Here is a 15,856-nt window from a genome sequence, read left to right as displayed (position 1 = left end):
AACAGTATTTTTTTTTTTCTCCTGCAGACTCGTTCAGTAGTAAATTGTGGTACAGACTGATAGAACAGCAAGAAAAATAAGAGAAAAGACATGGTGTTCTTAAAGGGTACAATTGACAGTCCAAGTAAATCCTTTTTCCTCCCATTGCCTCTCTGCTCTGTGCCCTCTGTGTTTTAAAAATATTGCATTAAATACTTATATTGACCTCATAAGTGAGATAACTCTATTACTGTTGATTTTGGCTTTAAAGTGAGCATCGCCACTCTAAGAATATTTATCTCTGACTTCATGCGACTGCTGAATTTGATTGGGAGGGCACCTGTGGAAGTGGCTGAGAGAAGTATTGCCATGAAGAAAGACCTTTCCTCCTGGCAACATCTGGCAGGTTCCTGATCTTAATGAAGCATCAGCTGAAACTACAAACTGCCTCTGACCTAGTCAGCTAAAAGACGGCATCAATCTCACCTGTTTGCTATTTAAAAGGCAGCAGTTTTGCCTGGGCTAGATAGTCAGGCTGTTTCTAGAGATGGTGAGGAGTGTGATGTGATTGTTTCAACTCTGTATTTTTTAGCAGGATGAATTTCCTTTTGGAAGTGTCCCTGTTGATGTAGACAGCCCGTTTTGCTGAGACAGGCCAGATGTACTCCTGTTAAACAGCTAAACTTAGACAAGAACGCCAAAGTTAGCGTTTAGCACTCCATTTACTGTCTCCTTTTCAGTCATTTACGGAATGACATCAATGATTATAAAGGGAACATCTGCTGATGGCTTTAGGAGGTATTAAGTTCAGAATGAGCAATTTAGTCATATAATTAACAGAAATATGGTTTGTTTGGCAGAATAGAAAAAACGCACTATAGAGATACTGATGATAATTGTGAAGGCCAGTAAGAGAAATCAAATTGTATCACTTCAGTACATTAAATGTCTGATTTTGTCATTCCAAAGTAAGTGCCTCTTAAAACCAGATGCTCCCTCTGCAATATTTGATGTGTGTCTATAATGGATGGACAAAGGAAATATTGCATCTTTTGTTATCCCTCAGCACCAAGGTCAAATTTGGTAAGTAAGCAGTGGTTTTAGAGTTTTAATTAGGTACAAAATAATTCTGTTTAATTCATGCAGAAATGTGTCTGCCTTTTGGGGATTTTCTAGAAGGCAGCATTTAAAAATAGGCCATCTTTTTTCATTTGCCAGCAGAGAAAAAATTCGAATGTGTTTTATTTTTAATCTTGTAAATATTAGGAACATAACTCGTATCTCTGGTTTGGCTGAGAGTGTGCTGGAAGGATAATAATAGGATGTATGTTGCTAGTTTTCATGCTGTAGCATAATGAAACTTGAACAAAGATGTTGCTTCTCTAGAATATTAATCACTGGAACTACCAGATATATTAATACAGGACACAAAGTGATTTTACTTTATTTAAATAAAACTTCTTGACCTTTAATTATTTAAGCTATTAATTTTTTTGTTTTCAGAGTCTTAGGAACGAACAGTTTTCGGGTTGCTCATTTATTATTTAATATGTGATCTAATTCAATTCCATTCAAATTTATAAACTGACCTTGCAACACTGAGCACTTTCCAGTATACAGTTAAGAGCTGTGATTAAGGCTGGTTAACTGCTTATCTGTGGTCCATTCCTTTCCATTTTCTGTGCCAGAGTTGGTAGTATTTAGTTTTAACAGGATTTTAACATTTATTTTATTTTACGTGTTTTAATAAGGAAAAAATCCTAAAAAATGAATCTTCCATTTAGGAAAAGAATGGGAGAAACCTTCCCTCCCCTTACTCTTCAGAACTTCCCTATAGATTTTTTTTTTTTGCCAGTTATTTTTGCTTTGCAAATCAAGTTTTTGTTCAGTCTCATAGAACTCCCACTTTTGGCGGATTCCTGACTGTCTGGTACAGTTCCACTCATCCCAGGAGGAATGGTTTCTTGAGCAGAGCAAAGGTGAGGAGTTGAAAGTTCATGATCGATTAATGTTCTTATATTATTCCGTAATTTATACTGTGGATATTACTGCTATCTAGATGGAATCTTTTAGTATGCATATGTATTCCAAAGAATTAAATGGCGGATTTTTTCCTCTGTGGGAGCTGAACTTCTGCTTGTATAGTTCTTTATCATACAGGCTTTCCTGGCGAAAAAGAAAGGAGAAAAGGAAAATCAGACCTTTTCAAAATTACTCTAAATGTATTACTTTCTTTTCTAGAATTTGGTTCATTAACAATGGCTTAACTATTTAATTTAATATGTGTTTTTTTTTTTTTTTTAGCGAAAGTTTTTTGCTAGAAGAGAAACTCAAAATTGTTTTCTTCCTCTCTAAATTGGTATTTAGGAGGTGATAAGTTTGGGGCCATAGTGGCTGTTACTGTTCCTTTCTGTGCCCTTGGAGAGCTCAAACTATGAAATAAAGCCAAAGCTGCAGCTGCTGCAGACATGCACTTTTAAAATGAGAAACTTTGTGCTCTTTTTCCCTTCCCCACAGGAAAATTTTGTGTAAGATGAAAAAAATACATCACATTACAATTAAGCCACAATCTATTAATATTTGTTAGAGATAAAATTAAATACAGGTATAACAGATTTTTTTCATAGATTTTGTTTTTGCACATACATAACGTAATGTTGTATGTAGTACTATGCATTCAGAAAGAAAAATACCTTCTGTCTTTTCTCTAAGTTCTTAATCTTCAGTTTTACATTAATATTTTCAATTGCTAGCGATTTTATGCACAAGCATCATCCTGATATAAAATTTTGGTACTATATCATGTAACATTTTAATATAGACAAAGCTTTGATTCAGTGTGCTGTCATGTCAGCTTTGTGCACTTCTTCAGTTTTATTAATTCGAACATACATCTTTTGGGGGGGTGATGATTTATTGTGTATGGAAATTCCACAGTACCCTATTTTGCTTTGAAAGCTATATTTATCCCTGTGAGCTAATTAATGGAATCCCAGTTGTTAAGATGATTTTCTGATGTGTCGACAAAACCCAAAGAAATAGCTGATGCACTTTTTTTTTTTGTTTCCCCCCTCCCTGCTTTTCAGGTATAGAATACAGGGATTGTGCATTGGAAAGAAGAATGAATCCAGGCAAATGTTTGAGTTTCACTTTAAAATCTGTTTTTGTAATAGTTCCTTTGAAGATCTTTCTGTACTATAGCTAAGCTAAAAAGAAAACCAAACCAGCCGAAGCTAAAATAATTCTATTATTTTCTTAGCTATCTGAGCTACTTCCCACAGTGAATTAAGCGATATGATTAAAGTGATTAATTTTCTTTCATAATCTCCTTTATACAGCAATCTGTGATCTGAGATGTAGGAATCTTTAATCTAGTGGTTGAAGGCATAACAGCGTATTACTATGGCTGAAATCAGAAGTCAGAAGCATTTAAGCCGTCAATTAAATGCAATTTTTAAAACTAGGATGAATCTGACCTCATTTTTGAACATCTCGCTACACTGAGGGCAATTGATGATTGACATTTCTTCTCATGAAAAGTGACAAATTCATCGTCATTTGGAATCTTGCAATCAAAATTAGTTGTCTTTGAAAAAAATGTTCTGTAGCTTAGTAAAAAATTAAGACTGCTAATGTTAATTTATGGTAAAAAGGAGAAAAAAATAATTTCCTAATATAAAATAACAGTGAATTCTTTGGGCCTTATTATTTAGAGGTTGGATAATGTGATTTTACTGGATTCTTCTGGTCTTAACAGTTTGTGGATCCACAAAATGCCGTTCAAATGATACATGAGATGAGTAGAAGCAGGAGACAGAACATTTTGAAATGGATGACATTAGGGAGGCAGTCTGGTTTAGCAATTAGTGCGTGGATTCACAAGTCAGAAATTCTACATTCTATTCCCATATCTGACATTGATTAGCAAGTCACATTAGGACTTATTATCAAAAGTCAGATATGCAGCTGATCATCTAATTAGGATCATCATGCTATTAGCATAACTGCATTTGCAAATCATGCATGCAGAGCTTTAGCCTTTGTTTAACCTTGATCTGAGATATGAAAGCAATCTATGTTATGGATTGATTCAACCCTCTTATTTCGTGATTTGAGCAGCTCACAATTTTTGATCTATTTATCCTCATCAGATTCTGTCAAACTGGATATTATTACTTATCCTCATTTTAAGATATTGGAACTGCAGCACAGAAATATAAGGTTCTGATTTCCAAAGACACTTAGGCATTTAAAGATGCAGATAAGCAATTAAAGACATTTTCTTAAGTCCCAAAGAAGATCACATCCTTAAATCCTATATGCATTTTAATTACATTTTAGGTGACTAAATCACTTTAGAATTTGGTTCTGCATCTTGTGAGGGTCTGTTAAGTCAAAGACCAGTTAGAAACTGTGTCTACCTTAGCGAGTAGCACAGACCAATATAAGCAGATTGATAAAATGAAAGAGTCTGTACTAAGAACCTGGCATTTGCACATTTCAGGAGGTTTTAATGTTGGGCTGGCTCTAGTTATGCTGTGGGCTGAATTCTTGCCAGAGCTCACCTTCTACTCACTTTCATTCCAAAATCCAGTTTGTGTGTGGTCCAAGTCCATAATATGAACCAAAGCATTATTGAAGGAGAATGAACAGGAAATTTGCTTCCAAAGATGACACCTGAGCTAAAATGTTGACGTCTTGATTCTTAGAATCAAAACAAGCTAGCAAGTGGATAAGTAATTGGATTTATCTCTGCACAGGTGGAGAATAGTGATGCTCTTGCTTGAAAAGTTAGTAATAGTAAGCAGATTGGGTCATCTGAAAAGTATGGTAGGACTTCTTGAAGTAGCTCACTGAAAAGCTGGGTAGAAACAGTTAAAACTAGCTTGAAAAAGGATGTACTTGATTCCTGGAAGGTTAGCCAACTTAACAAAACAAAATACTTAGCACCTGTCCAACTTCGAAAAGATTACTGCATTCTGGGATTATTTTTGTAAATATTCTGAACCTCTCTTGGCCAGGTTTATAAGACAAAGCAACAATTTTCCATGCACTGCATTGCTCTCACATTTTTATGAATTTTCCATATGATGAGAAAATGAAAAGATAAAATGTCTCATTTCAGTCTTACTAAGTGTGTGAGTAAAATGAAAAGCTTTTGTGAAATTGAATACACTTCCGCGCAATAAGGTGAAAGAGAGATTAAAATTTTAAAGAACAAATATGATTGAGGGGTTCAGCCAGGTTTCAAAGATCTCCTGGAATTACTGAATCCACTACCTTCTGTTTCATTCTTTTGAGTGAATTGATTTTGTCACTCTTATATTTTCCAGAGAAATATCATGGGCATATGAGAAGTGCTCTGTGAACTGATATTCTAACCTAAATATTTACTTTTCCAAAATATGAAATGAACTGCTTTTGTTGCTATATCTATGGAAAAAAAAACAATCAAAATCCCAAAACACTCCATGTGACAACTGTGGACGTCCAAGATTTTTGAAGCTATCTAGATATCCTCCCTATTTTTTTTCTGCATTGGTAATGCTGACATACTTAAGTAATAAATACACAGGAGCATTAATCAAGAGAGGTCAGCAAAAGAATGCTGGAAAAAAAAGAAGGCTCATTGTTTCTCCAATAGCCTTTTAATGTCCTGAAATATTACATCAGAGTTAAAAATACAGGATATAAACAACAGATACTGAAAACACCCAAATGCATTGGATGGGGTCAGAGGTTAGTAATGCAACAGGAAAAATGTATATGGATTTTAGACCAAAAAATTGTCTTGTTGTATCTGGATTTTATGTGTTCATTTATTGGTTTATTTATTTTCTAGGACCTCAGAGCTGAGATAGCTGTAGTAAGTTTCTACTATTTTTTTGTCATGTTCCTGGGAGTAAAAATGCTCAGTCCACATCCTTTCCCTATCTTTTTCTCTGACTGAAAACTTAGAGCTTTGTATCAAATGCTGGGGATGATTCAATAGAGTCTTCTTTTACTCTAGAAAGTTAAGATACCACTTAATTTTCCAGATGTTACTACCAAAAGGATTTGTGGTATCATAATACAACCCTTCGGAGTCTGCTAGTCTGATGGGTAAATCAAAGGAGGAAGGTTTATAAAAGTGTACAATACTTGTGTTCTTCTACCAGAGGTTTCTGTTCTAGTTGCTCTAGAGAAATACTGTTTCAGGTGGGGATAAAAGGTGGGATGTTTTCTGTGTTCTCTGGTCTGAGATCTGAAACCTCTCTCTTGGATTTCCCTTGAGAAAGGGTGGGAAGAGAAAATAAGATATCTACAGATCTTACAAACATCTACGTATGGGAATTTTAAAAACTTTTTAATAAATAATCTTTATCTTTTCAGAAGTGTATGGAGCTAATGAATGGCTGTTATTATGTGAAAGTAGGAGTTGGAAATCTGTTTCATTAAAGGCTGATGCAACCTGGCATATGTCCTAAATACTATCAATGGCTTCCTAATGGCAGTACCGCAGTGGGTTTTAGTGAAAAATCACTATCAATGGCATGTGGAAAGTCTCTATAGAAAAATACAGCAATCCTTGGCATTTTGTGCATGAACATCAATGACTTGGTATATGGCAAGATATTTGTTACCATGGATAAAAAATAGTAGAGTGGAATGGATTTTCAAGGTAGCTTCAGGAAGAATTTACAATGTATCTGAAGGAAAACAGCAAGGAAAAAGCCTTTCTATGACAAGATGTCATTAAGACATGATGAATCTAATTTATCCATTGTGTATGGATATGAATGGACTGACACACAAGCCACAGTGAATCCCACCATTAGTAATGTCTTTCATGATTAAACATAGTTGAAGATGGTAAACTGCAGAAAATAGAGTTTGTAATTTCTCAGTTTTCTGTAGATTTTCATAACTGATAAAGTTTTTGACATCTGACAGAGTCAATGAATGGTACTGAAGAGAAGAGCTTGCAAAAAAGGTGAGGTGTGATTATGGCAGAGCCATTCATGTCACCAAAATGATTCATTTCCTATTTCTTTCCACATCCCAGGGACTGTTCCTGTTTCAGGTGAGAACTTCAGCTTGTAATAACATCATGTTCCTACAAAAAAACCTGCATTCAGTAATAGCCAATTATTCAACATCATCTTTGAGAGGTGACTTGGAGGTCAGACAAAGAGGTGGACACATTTTAAATTATTTTGTAAGATCTATCCGTCTGCTCTATTCTATATTGCCTAATACAAGTATTTGAAAAGAAACTTCTCAGTGATGGTGACAGAGCCTGGCCCAGGCTGCCCAAGGAGGTTGTGGAGGCTCCTTCTCTGGAGTCATTCAAAACCCGCCTGGACGCCTTCCTGTGTAACCTCATCTGGGTGTTCCTGCTCCATGGGGGGATTGGACTGGATGAGCTTTTGAGGTCCCTTCCAATCCCTGACATTCTGTGATTCTGTGTGATTTATATCATCCTTGTTCTGGACTATGCTAGTGCCATCCAGATTCTGAAAGATGAGCATAAGCCTGAACCATTCTGGCGCATATACCTTCATCTTCTCTCCCCAGAAACCAGGGCCTAAGGAGAGCTGAGGAGTCCAGGTCTCATTTTAGGTCTTACACTAAGCAGGGGAATGAATGGGTTGCACGTCTGAGCCTTAAAACTTTGCAGTTTAGATGGAGGCACTACAGATTGTCTCCAGTTTCTACTGCTTCTTGCCTTCATGACATGACAAAATTGAGTTTTTTGTTCATGGTTTAGTCTCTGTTTTATGGTGGTGGGTTTTTTTTTTTTCCTTCTCATTTGCTTTTCCTGGCTGTGGCAGTCGTGTCAGGTGGCCAGGAGGGAGGGAGAGGAGGAGATTGGAGTGTCTGCATGTGGACTGAGAGCCTCCTGACCGAGCACATGGCTTGCCTGTTGCTGAGGAGCAGATCTACAGCCAAGCCTCAGAGGTCAAGGAGAGGCTGCATTCCTGGAGCCCCCGAGGGACCCTGTGGAGGTTGCTGCAACCCAGGAAGGCCGTGCAAGCTGCTGGACTCCAGAGCAGCTGGAAGGAGAGGCTCATTCTGAAAGGAAATAGAAAACGGGGGGAAGATTTGTTTTCAAAACTTTTATTTATCTGCATCATGCAGAAGATCTACATTTGCTGTGTTTTAAGGGGTTGCCGGTGCTCTAAGAAAACACAGAGATTAGAATTACTGTAGTGTTTTGGGGTGTGCTCATAATAAGATTGGTCAGTGCTACCTCAAGGCTCAGACCTCCTCAGAGTCACTTCAAAACCTCATAAAAGCAAATGTTTATATATCAGCTTTCTGGGATGGAGGGCTTCTCTTCCTTCTTTGGAAATGACTACAGAAATATTAGTGAATTATCCCTTGCGTAATTTATTTGGCCAGTCCTGCTAGTAGAAGGAGACAAATAGCTACTACAAGGGACTAGAAACCATGGAAAAATGAGCTTGCTGTTTAAACTCTTGAAGTTGATCTAATTAGTGATGACAACTAGTGCCTGGTTAGTGCAAGAGATTTAAGAGCATACTATAACACTTTTTCTGTTTCCCTCAACTTTTGCCTGCTTTTCTATCTCTAGATGCTAAAATCAAACATTTCTGTTCTCCAAGAAAGCAAATACCATGTAATACATGCTGCAAACAAAGAATATTTTCTCTTTAAGACATCATTTATTTATAAAATCTGTGTTTTGACAACACAAATTCATAGATGTGTGGGCCCCTATATAGTGAGCCAAGTTCTCTGATGTTCTATATAGTTGAGCAATGCTAGTACAATCCAGGAAAATAAATGTATAAGCTACAGGACCAAACTATCAACAAAAGACGTTGAACCATATGTAAACTGAGCATAAAGCATTTTGCATTTTTTAACCCGCTTCCCTCCCTGATTTGGGATTATTGGCAGTGTTACTGAACATGAACTGAAGTCCAAATGCCACATACTTTGCAGCAGCATTGTATCATAAATCCTATCTGCGTTGTATTTATTGAGCCAATCTGCACCATATTTTGCTTTGTTAATATCTGTTATATTACACTAACTAGCTGAGAAGCTGATGAATTGGTGTAAGAGAGTAATGGTTGGTAGTAAGTATAATTCTGATTGTCTGATTTGCAATATTTGATGGCTTTTTGTTGAGGTATCCAAAAAAGAAAGTGTGTAACTTAGTTGATACTGAGAAATTCTGCGATTCCTGTGATAATGGTTTGAGGTTTGTGATGTGACGTGTAGATTTACCTTCATGAATTCCTAGGCAGTTCACAGTAGATTTTACAAACTGTTGTTTTCAGAAATATTTTGTTCTATAATAATGGGGAAAAAGGCAGCTCAGGCAGTACTGTCACCATTGTAAGCATCTGTGAAGGCAGCTTCTCGCACTGAGAGTCAGGAAAGATCTACTTACCTGCAGATGCAATGCAATGAAATGGCTGTTTGTATTTATATCAGTTTTTATAACACTGGGATAATTATTAAAGGACAAATATTGATATTGCTGCTGGGGATGATCCAAAGTTTGACAGATTGATGCTTCTGAGAATTCTTTCACCGTCGGCATTATGGTATCTCTGACTATTTTACTCACAAGTAGTAAGCTGCTTATACAATCTAATTTACATAAAGTTACTTAGCCAAGAGAAGTGTCAAAATCACTAATAAGATAAAGACATCTGCTTCTGCACTACAACAGCAGGGAAAGCAAATGCTGATGTAGTTTTCAAAATAGTGAATGTGAAAAGTAGGAGATGCAATAGAAATGTGTTAAACAGAGTGTTGGTACCTGTCAAAGGCTTGTTAAAAGGAGAAGTCCCAGAGAAAGGCTCTGTGATTTCCAGAAAAGGCAGAGGATTCACACTTAAAAAAAAAAAAAAAAAAAAAAAAGGTAAAACTTTTTCTTTATATCATACTAGAGTATTCCATAGACCTATAGCACCTGGTGCAACAGAGTACCCATAGTGAATTTGATGACAATACTAAATCAGCAGAGTGGCTGACAAGACAAACAGTGAATCCACTCTCCAGGCAGACCTCCATGGTCTTGAGGAGGCAGCCAAAATAAGAAACTTCAACAAGGAGTCCATAGTTCTGCCCCTGGGGCAAAATAACCCCATATATAAACTCAAGATGGGAACCGCCTGGCTAAATAGCAGCAATGCTGAAAAGAAGCTGGGGATTACTGAGGATACCAAGGTGAATGAAAGCAAGTGGCACGTGCTCATCGTGAGTAAAGCAAAATGCAGACTGGGCTGCATCAGGAGCTGCAAGGCCAGCAGACTGAGACACCTTGTACTCACCACTGGTGAGGCCACACTGAACACTGTGGTCATTCCCAAATTAAGAGGGATACTAAGAGATTGGAGAGGGTGCAGTGAAGGGTTGTCGAGACAAGCCAGACTAAAGCACATGGCAGATGAGGAAAGGCTGAGGGATCTGAGCTTGTTAATTAAGGAGGAGGTCAAGGGCAATCTAATAGCAGCCTGCAAGCACCTGAAGCAAAGACAGCAAAGCCAAGATTCTGCTTGGTGATGGCAGATGCTGCAGTAACCACAGACGTCACCTTGGGAAGTTCAGATTGCTGAGGGGGAAAAGCTTTTCCACAGGAGTGTGGTGCCGCACCACTGGAACTGGAAACCCATGGAGGTGGTGGAAATCATCACCCGCGGTGCTTTTCATGGCTCAGCCAAAGGTAGAGCTGGCCTGGACTAGTGAGGTGACAGCCCCTGCTTTGAGTAAGAGATCTTCAAGGTGCCTCCCAACTGATGTTTCTATGATTCTGTAAAATAAATTGATTAAATATTGTTCACAAAACATTTAGGAATAATTGTTTGTGCTGACCACATAGATTTACTGAGTCAAAATTAAAGAACATGATTTTACATCCTATATACATCCAAGATTAGGGCTTAGTTTCCGTTGCTTTTACTGAGAATTCATTACAGAACTTTGGGCCCATTTTTTAGATGAGTAAATCAATGCTTTTGTATTTTTGATTTTGACTGTTCTGGCTTTTTCTATTATAGCAATTATAGAGACAGTTAGAAATGTGTCATATTCTAATGGTCATATAGGGCATAATGATCATATAGGGCTATTAGTGCTTATATAGCAAGCTAAATGTGAGGACTAGAAAAAGAAATATGTAAATGATCACTGAAGTCTGGCCCCAGTTCTTTGCTTATTTACTCGTAGTTTTAAGGGTAACTGTAATACTTTATTGCAATTTTCTTTTCTTTTTTTCTTTGTTTCTAATAGTGCATTTTATTCATAAGTATGAAATGTTTTCCTGACAACTGCTAGAATTGTTTCTCAGAACCCCCAACTGAAAATATATTCAGTAAACTGCATTGTAACTTTGAAGAACAGGTTAGGACACAAAGAATAATATCTTTTCTTAATTGAATCTGCAAACAAAATTCAGAGTGCTTATTTAAAATGTGTTCTGGGAAATGGCTTTTCTATTGACAGAAGAAATTACAATATGAGCTTTACATCTTTTGGAAGACTAGGTCAGATTCTGATTATGTTCACACTGGCATAATTGTAGAGTGTTTCTGCTGATGCTAATTCATATTTATACCAGTGCTTCAGAATTAAAAATCCATTTGAGCATTTCTGGCAATACTGTGCCTCCTAGCATGATACTCGACATTGATTTAGTTTTAGAAGTAAAAGAAGTAAATGAGCACTATGGCTTCCTGAAATACAAAATGATATTAATTTATCCTTAATTTATAGTTAATACAGAATATAAAGAAGAAAACTTGAATTGGTAATCTCTTTAGGTTCACTTTTTCAGGCACTTATGATTATTAATAATGCAGGAATCTGAAACAGCAGTAAAAATTGCAAGAAATTGTATAGCCCATTATTTAAACAGCAGCTTTCTTCAATTTCAAAAGAGCAAACGTCTTCTCTTTGGCTTTTTTTTGTTGTTGGTTGTTTGGTTGGTTGGTTGGTTTTTTTAATATCACTTTCTGCAATACTGGCAACAATACTGAATTTGAAAAAAAAATGTTCCTACATTTCGCATTCACCTGAGTTTTTGTGAATGAAAGGGCAAATAGAACACTTTATTTCATTCATTATTTCTGGAGAAGAGCAAGTTGTTTGTAGTAGACAAGACATACTGGCCTGTCGTCAGAAACAGTAATGTCTTATTTCTGGTTTCTTCTGCTCTGCACTAATTTTAAGACCTTTTGTGCTCTTGGGTATGTATGTTATGAAAGCGACTTTCTTTTTCTGCTGTCAGAGTTGGTAATTTTGTCAGAAGTTTCTTTCTGTGCATTGAAGAGAGATTGGTTTGCGCTAACTCAGGGAATTCTGCACTAAATTCCATTGTATGGCGTAGACATGTATTCATATAATCCATAGAACTCAGCGCTACATTCTCCTCCTTTATATACCTTACTTTTGCAATTACATTCCCAGTTTTACTTATGAAAAAGAAATCCCAAATGTGGAGAGAACCTATGAAATTATTAGACAGGTGAAAGCTATTTGCTGTTACCTGAAGCATTTAAATAAGATCAGAAGCAAATTTTCTTCGTAATATTAATATAATATCATAGAATAGTTCAGGTTATAAGGGACCTCAGGAGGTCTCTAGTCCAATCTCCTACTCAAAGCAGGGTCAACTTTGAGATTAGATCAGGTTGCTCAAGGTTTTATCCAGTCTCGTTTTAAAGCCTCCAAGGAGGGAGATTGTACTGCAATTTTGGGCCAACTGCTCCACTGCTTGACTGTTATGATGGTGAAAAAGTTTTTCCTTATATCCAGTTTGAACCTCTCTTGCTTCAATTTATGCCCATTGTTACTTGTTCTCCCAATGGTCACCATTGTGAAGAGTCTAGCTCCATCTTCTTGACGACCTCCTTATAGGCACTGGAAGGCCACAGTCAGGTTCCCTTGGAAGCCTTTTATCAGTGTCTTGTATGGAGGTTAAGTGGGTGGAGGACAATACTGGATATAACCTTCTAGATGAGGTCTAACAAATGTTGAATGCAATACTACAAGTGCCTGAGGTCTTTATCTAAGATCTTCTTTTGCTCTCAAATGACATAATCTTTTAAAATCAGCTGTCATTAAATTGGAGATTCATAGTTTTTCTTACTGTGATTAGATTGCATTATAACCAAGCTAAAGAATGATGACAGAATTATACATGTAAACAAGAAATTTATACTGATTACCCTAAAAAAAATTCCATGGTGGAAGGTAAGAAGTTTATCTTTGTCCCAAAAATGTCGTCCCACTTTCAGTGGACCATGACTCCTCATTCCAATGCTACTCTGAAGTCTTCATTGACTCCTCACCAGTACTGGGGTGGGAAGAAGATACTGTGCTATGGTGGCAAATAATGGATCTTTTACTAAATCAGGGCTATGTGCAGACTGTGTTATATGGATGGCTTCCCAGAAAAGATAAGTTCAGTTTTTACAGTATCTCATTATTCACATGAATTAAAGATGTAGCTCTAATAACTCCACAACTCTCACTTAATATATTTAAGACCTTTGAAAAAAAATACAAGAAAAATCAACAGAACTGATTGTGGAGCAGGAAATAATATAAGCAAAGAGTGGTCTTGATAGTGACTATTTTAGAAATCTAATTTGGTGGTCTTCTACAGTGTTGCCACAGAGATAGAGGACTGACATTTCTACAAGGCAAAGAAAGCATCAAATTGGTCTTAGAAAGTCAACACTTTAAAAAAGGAGTCTTTGTAGTGGTATGAATATAATTATTTAGTGTTCAAATCCGGTGGAATTTCAATGGCAAGCAAAAAAGCAAACATCAGTGGTACAGGTTCCTTCCATTTTACAAGTGAAGTGAAAGATATAATAGGAAGATTGGATTTGTTGGCAGATGCAATCCATATTTTCAATATAACAAGAACAAATTTTTATTCTTTTAATTATTCTGCTGTAGTTTTGTCCCCCGTTTTCCTTAGCCAGTTGTCTTCTTCTTAAACCTTTGTATGGAAAACTATCTTAAATACTATATATGATGTAATAGAAAACTATTGAATTTATTAACAAGTGAGTGTTAGAAATAAAGACAATTCCATTAGAAACAACAGGATGTGAGAAGAATTAAGTCCGATAAAAAACCACCAAACCTCTTCACATTGGAAACAGTGGAACAAGAAATTAAAATGGATATGCTAAACAAGTCCAAAGAGAAGCATAGTCTCTAGTCACTATTGTAGGGAACCTTGATTTGGCTATCTAGTGCTGGCCCACATAGCAGGTTTTTTCAGTACTAGAAGTGACTTCATTACAGATGACAGAACAATGCAGAAGATGACAGAGGAGTTTTTTGTTGCTGATTGGTGTCATCATGGTCAATAAAATGGTGATTTTTCTTTATCCTTTTCTCATCTTGGCTTGAATTCTCAGTGACGTCTGAATTAAAAAACAAACCCCCAAAATCCCAAAAAATCACCCTCAACCCCAAACCAAACACACTTACAAAGGGAATTTCTAAACTCAAAATACAGAGTAAATCTGCAATTCCCTACCAGCAGGTTGAACCTTAAGTATAGTTGTCAGAGATAACATCTAGTGCAGTCTCTTTGGCTTTGGATTCAGCAAAAGCCAGAGGTGTCTTACTTAAACGTGGATGCTTACATGAGAGCCAGGTATCTGATCAATGGAGAGCTTATCAATACATTTATTGGAGACCAGAAAGCTACTTAGCAGTTATTCTTTTGGTCTAACATAGGTATGGGTTAAAGGGTTAGCTGAACAGTTCTCTGGATTCTATTGACTTCATAATATATTCTATATAGTGGCAGTTTACACATCTAGTTCATACATCTGCACTCATTTTAAGCACCTCAATCTGGAAACTAATTTTTTATCCTAAAAGATAAATAGAGACTAAAGCTGCTGTCACTACTGTTGTACCATCCAATATTGGGAATGCTTAATTCTCCTATGTAAATACTTAATTTTATAAAAACTTCTGAACCAACACCACAATTTCTCCATGATAAAATATTCTGCTGCTTGCCAATTTGGTACTAGAGATTTTACAACTTAAAGCTCAGAGAGTGTTAAGTGAATGTAAACCTTTTGGCATTGCTGAGTGTCCATAATCATCTGTGTATCCATGGTAACTACAGGAGAGAAAGTATGGGTGTATAATCCTTCTTAAGTAACACAACATTATGTTTTTCTTGGTAGACAAAGAGGTGCTAGCTAGTCATAAGCATATTAAACAGTCTGTGAATATCAAAGTTGCAAATATACTCCTTACCAGCAAAACAGAAATTGGTTTTGTAAAATTGTAATGGGTGCTAATACTTCAGAGATATTAATACAGAATTTCTGGAGCTTCTGTTTTGAATAAAGGTGGGCAAACTAACTTCAGATCAATCGTTTTAGTTAAATCTCCTTTCTCTTCACCTTACAGTTCAATAGAAAAGTCATAACTAATCATGCCAACCTTGTTGCTTATCAGAGGAAGGGCTAGATTATTCTCTGACTAATCACAATGGAATTTACACCCTTTTAATGTGCTATATTTCTGTGTGATAGCCTAAACATGTTCATATAAGTGTTTTTGTACGCTGTAAATGATTTGAGAATCAATATGCTATTGACTGTACGGCTATATTTATAAATAGTGCTTTTTTCCTTGTTTTCTTGTTTTATGACTTATTTTTGGTTAGCAAAAATACAGAACATTTTAGGCACAGTTATGACTGTTATTTGAAGACCAAAAATAGCTGGATACCGTTTTTGTTTTATACTTTCCAGCTTTCATCCCGTGAATCTTGGTGAAGCCTGCAGGAACTGTAAGACCGTTGTCTGATTGACAAGAAACAGAAGAAGCTGCACATTTCTGCAAGTAAAATTAAACACAAGGCACG

The 15,856-nt window shown here is 36.4% G+C and overlaps 1 long non-coding RNA gene across 1 annotated transcript; it reads left to right on the top strand.

Annotated features, from left to right (window-relative positions):
- The first annotated feature begins 241 nt into the window (after nucleotides 1-241).
- LOC135579317 (uncharacterized) lies at nucleotides 242-15,737 on the top strand. The gene is made up of 3 exons (XR_010472038.1): nucleotides 242-1,062; nucleotides 1,869-1,958; nucleotides 3,066-15,737. It is a non-coding gene; the product is annotated as an uncharacterized LOC135579317 (long non-coding RNA).
- Nucleotides 15,738-15,856: the final 119 nt, after the last annotated feature.

This window comes from Columba livia, chromosome 4 (assembly GCF_036013475.1).
Source record: "Columba livia isolate bColLiv1 breed racing homer chromosome 4, bColLiv1.pat.W.v2, whole genome shotgun sequence".
Taxonomy (NCBI): Eukaryota; Metazoa; Chordata; class Aves; order Columbiformes; family Columbidae; genus Columba; species Columba livia.
Note: the sequence above shows the minus strand (reverse complement) of the source record. Positions and strands in the feature narration are given on the sequence as shown.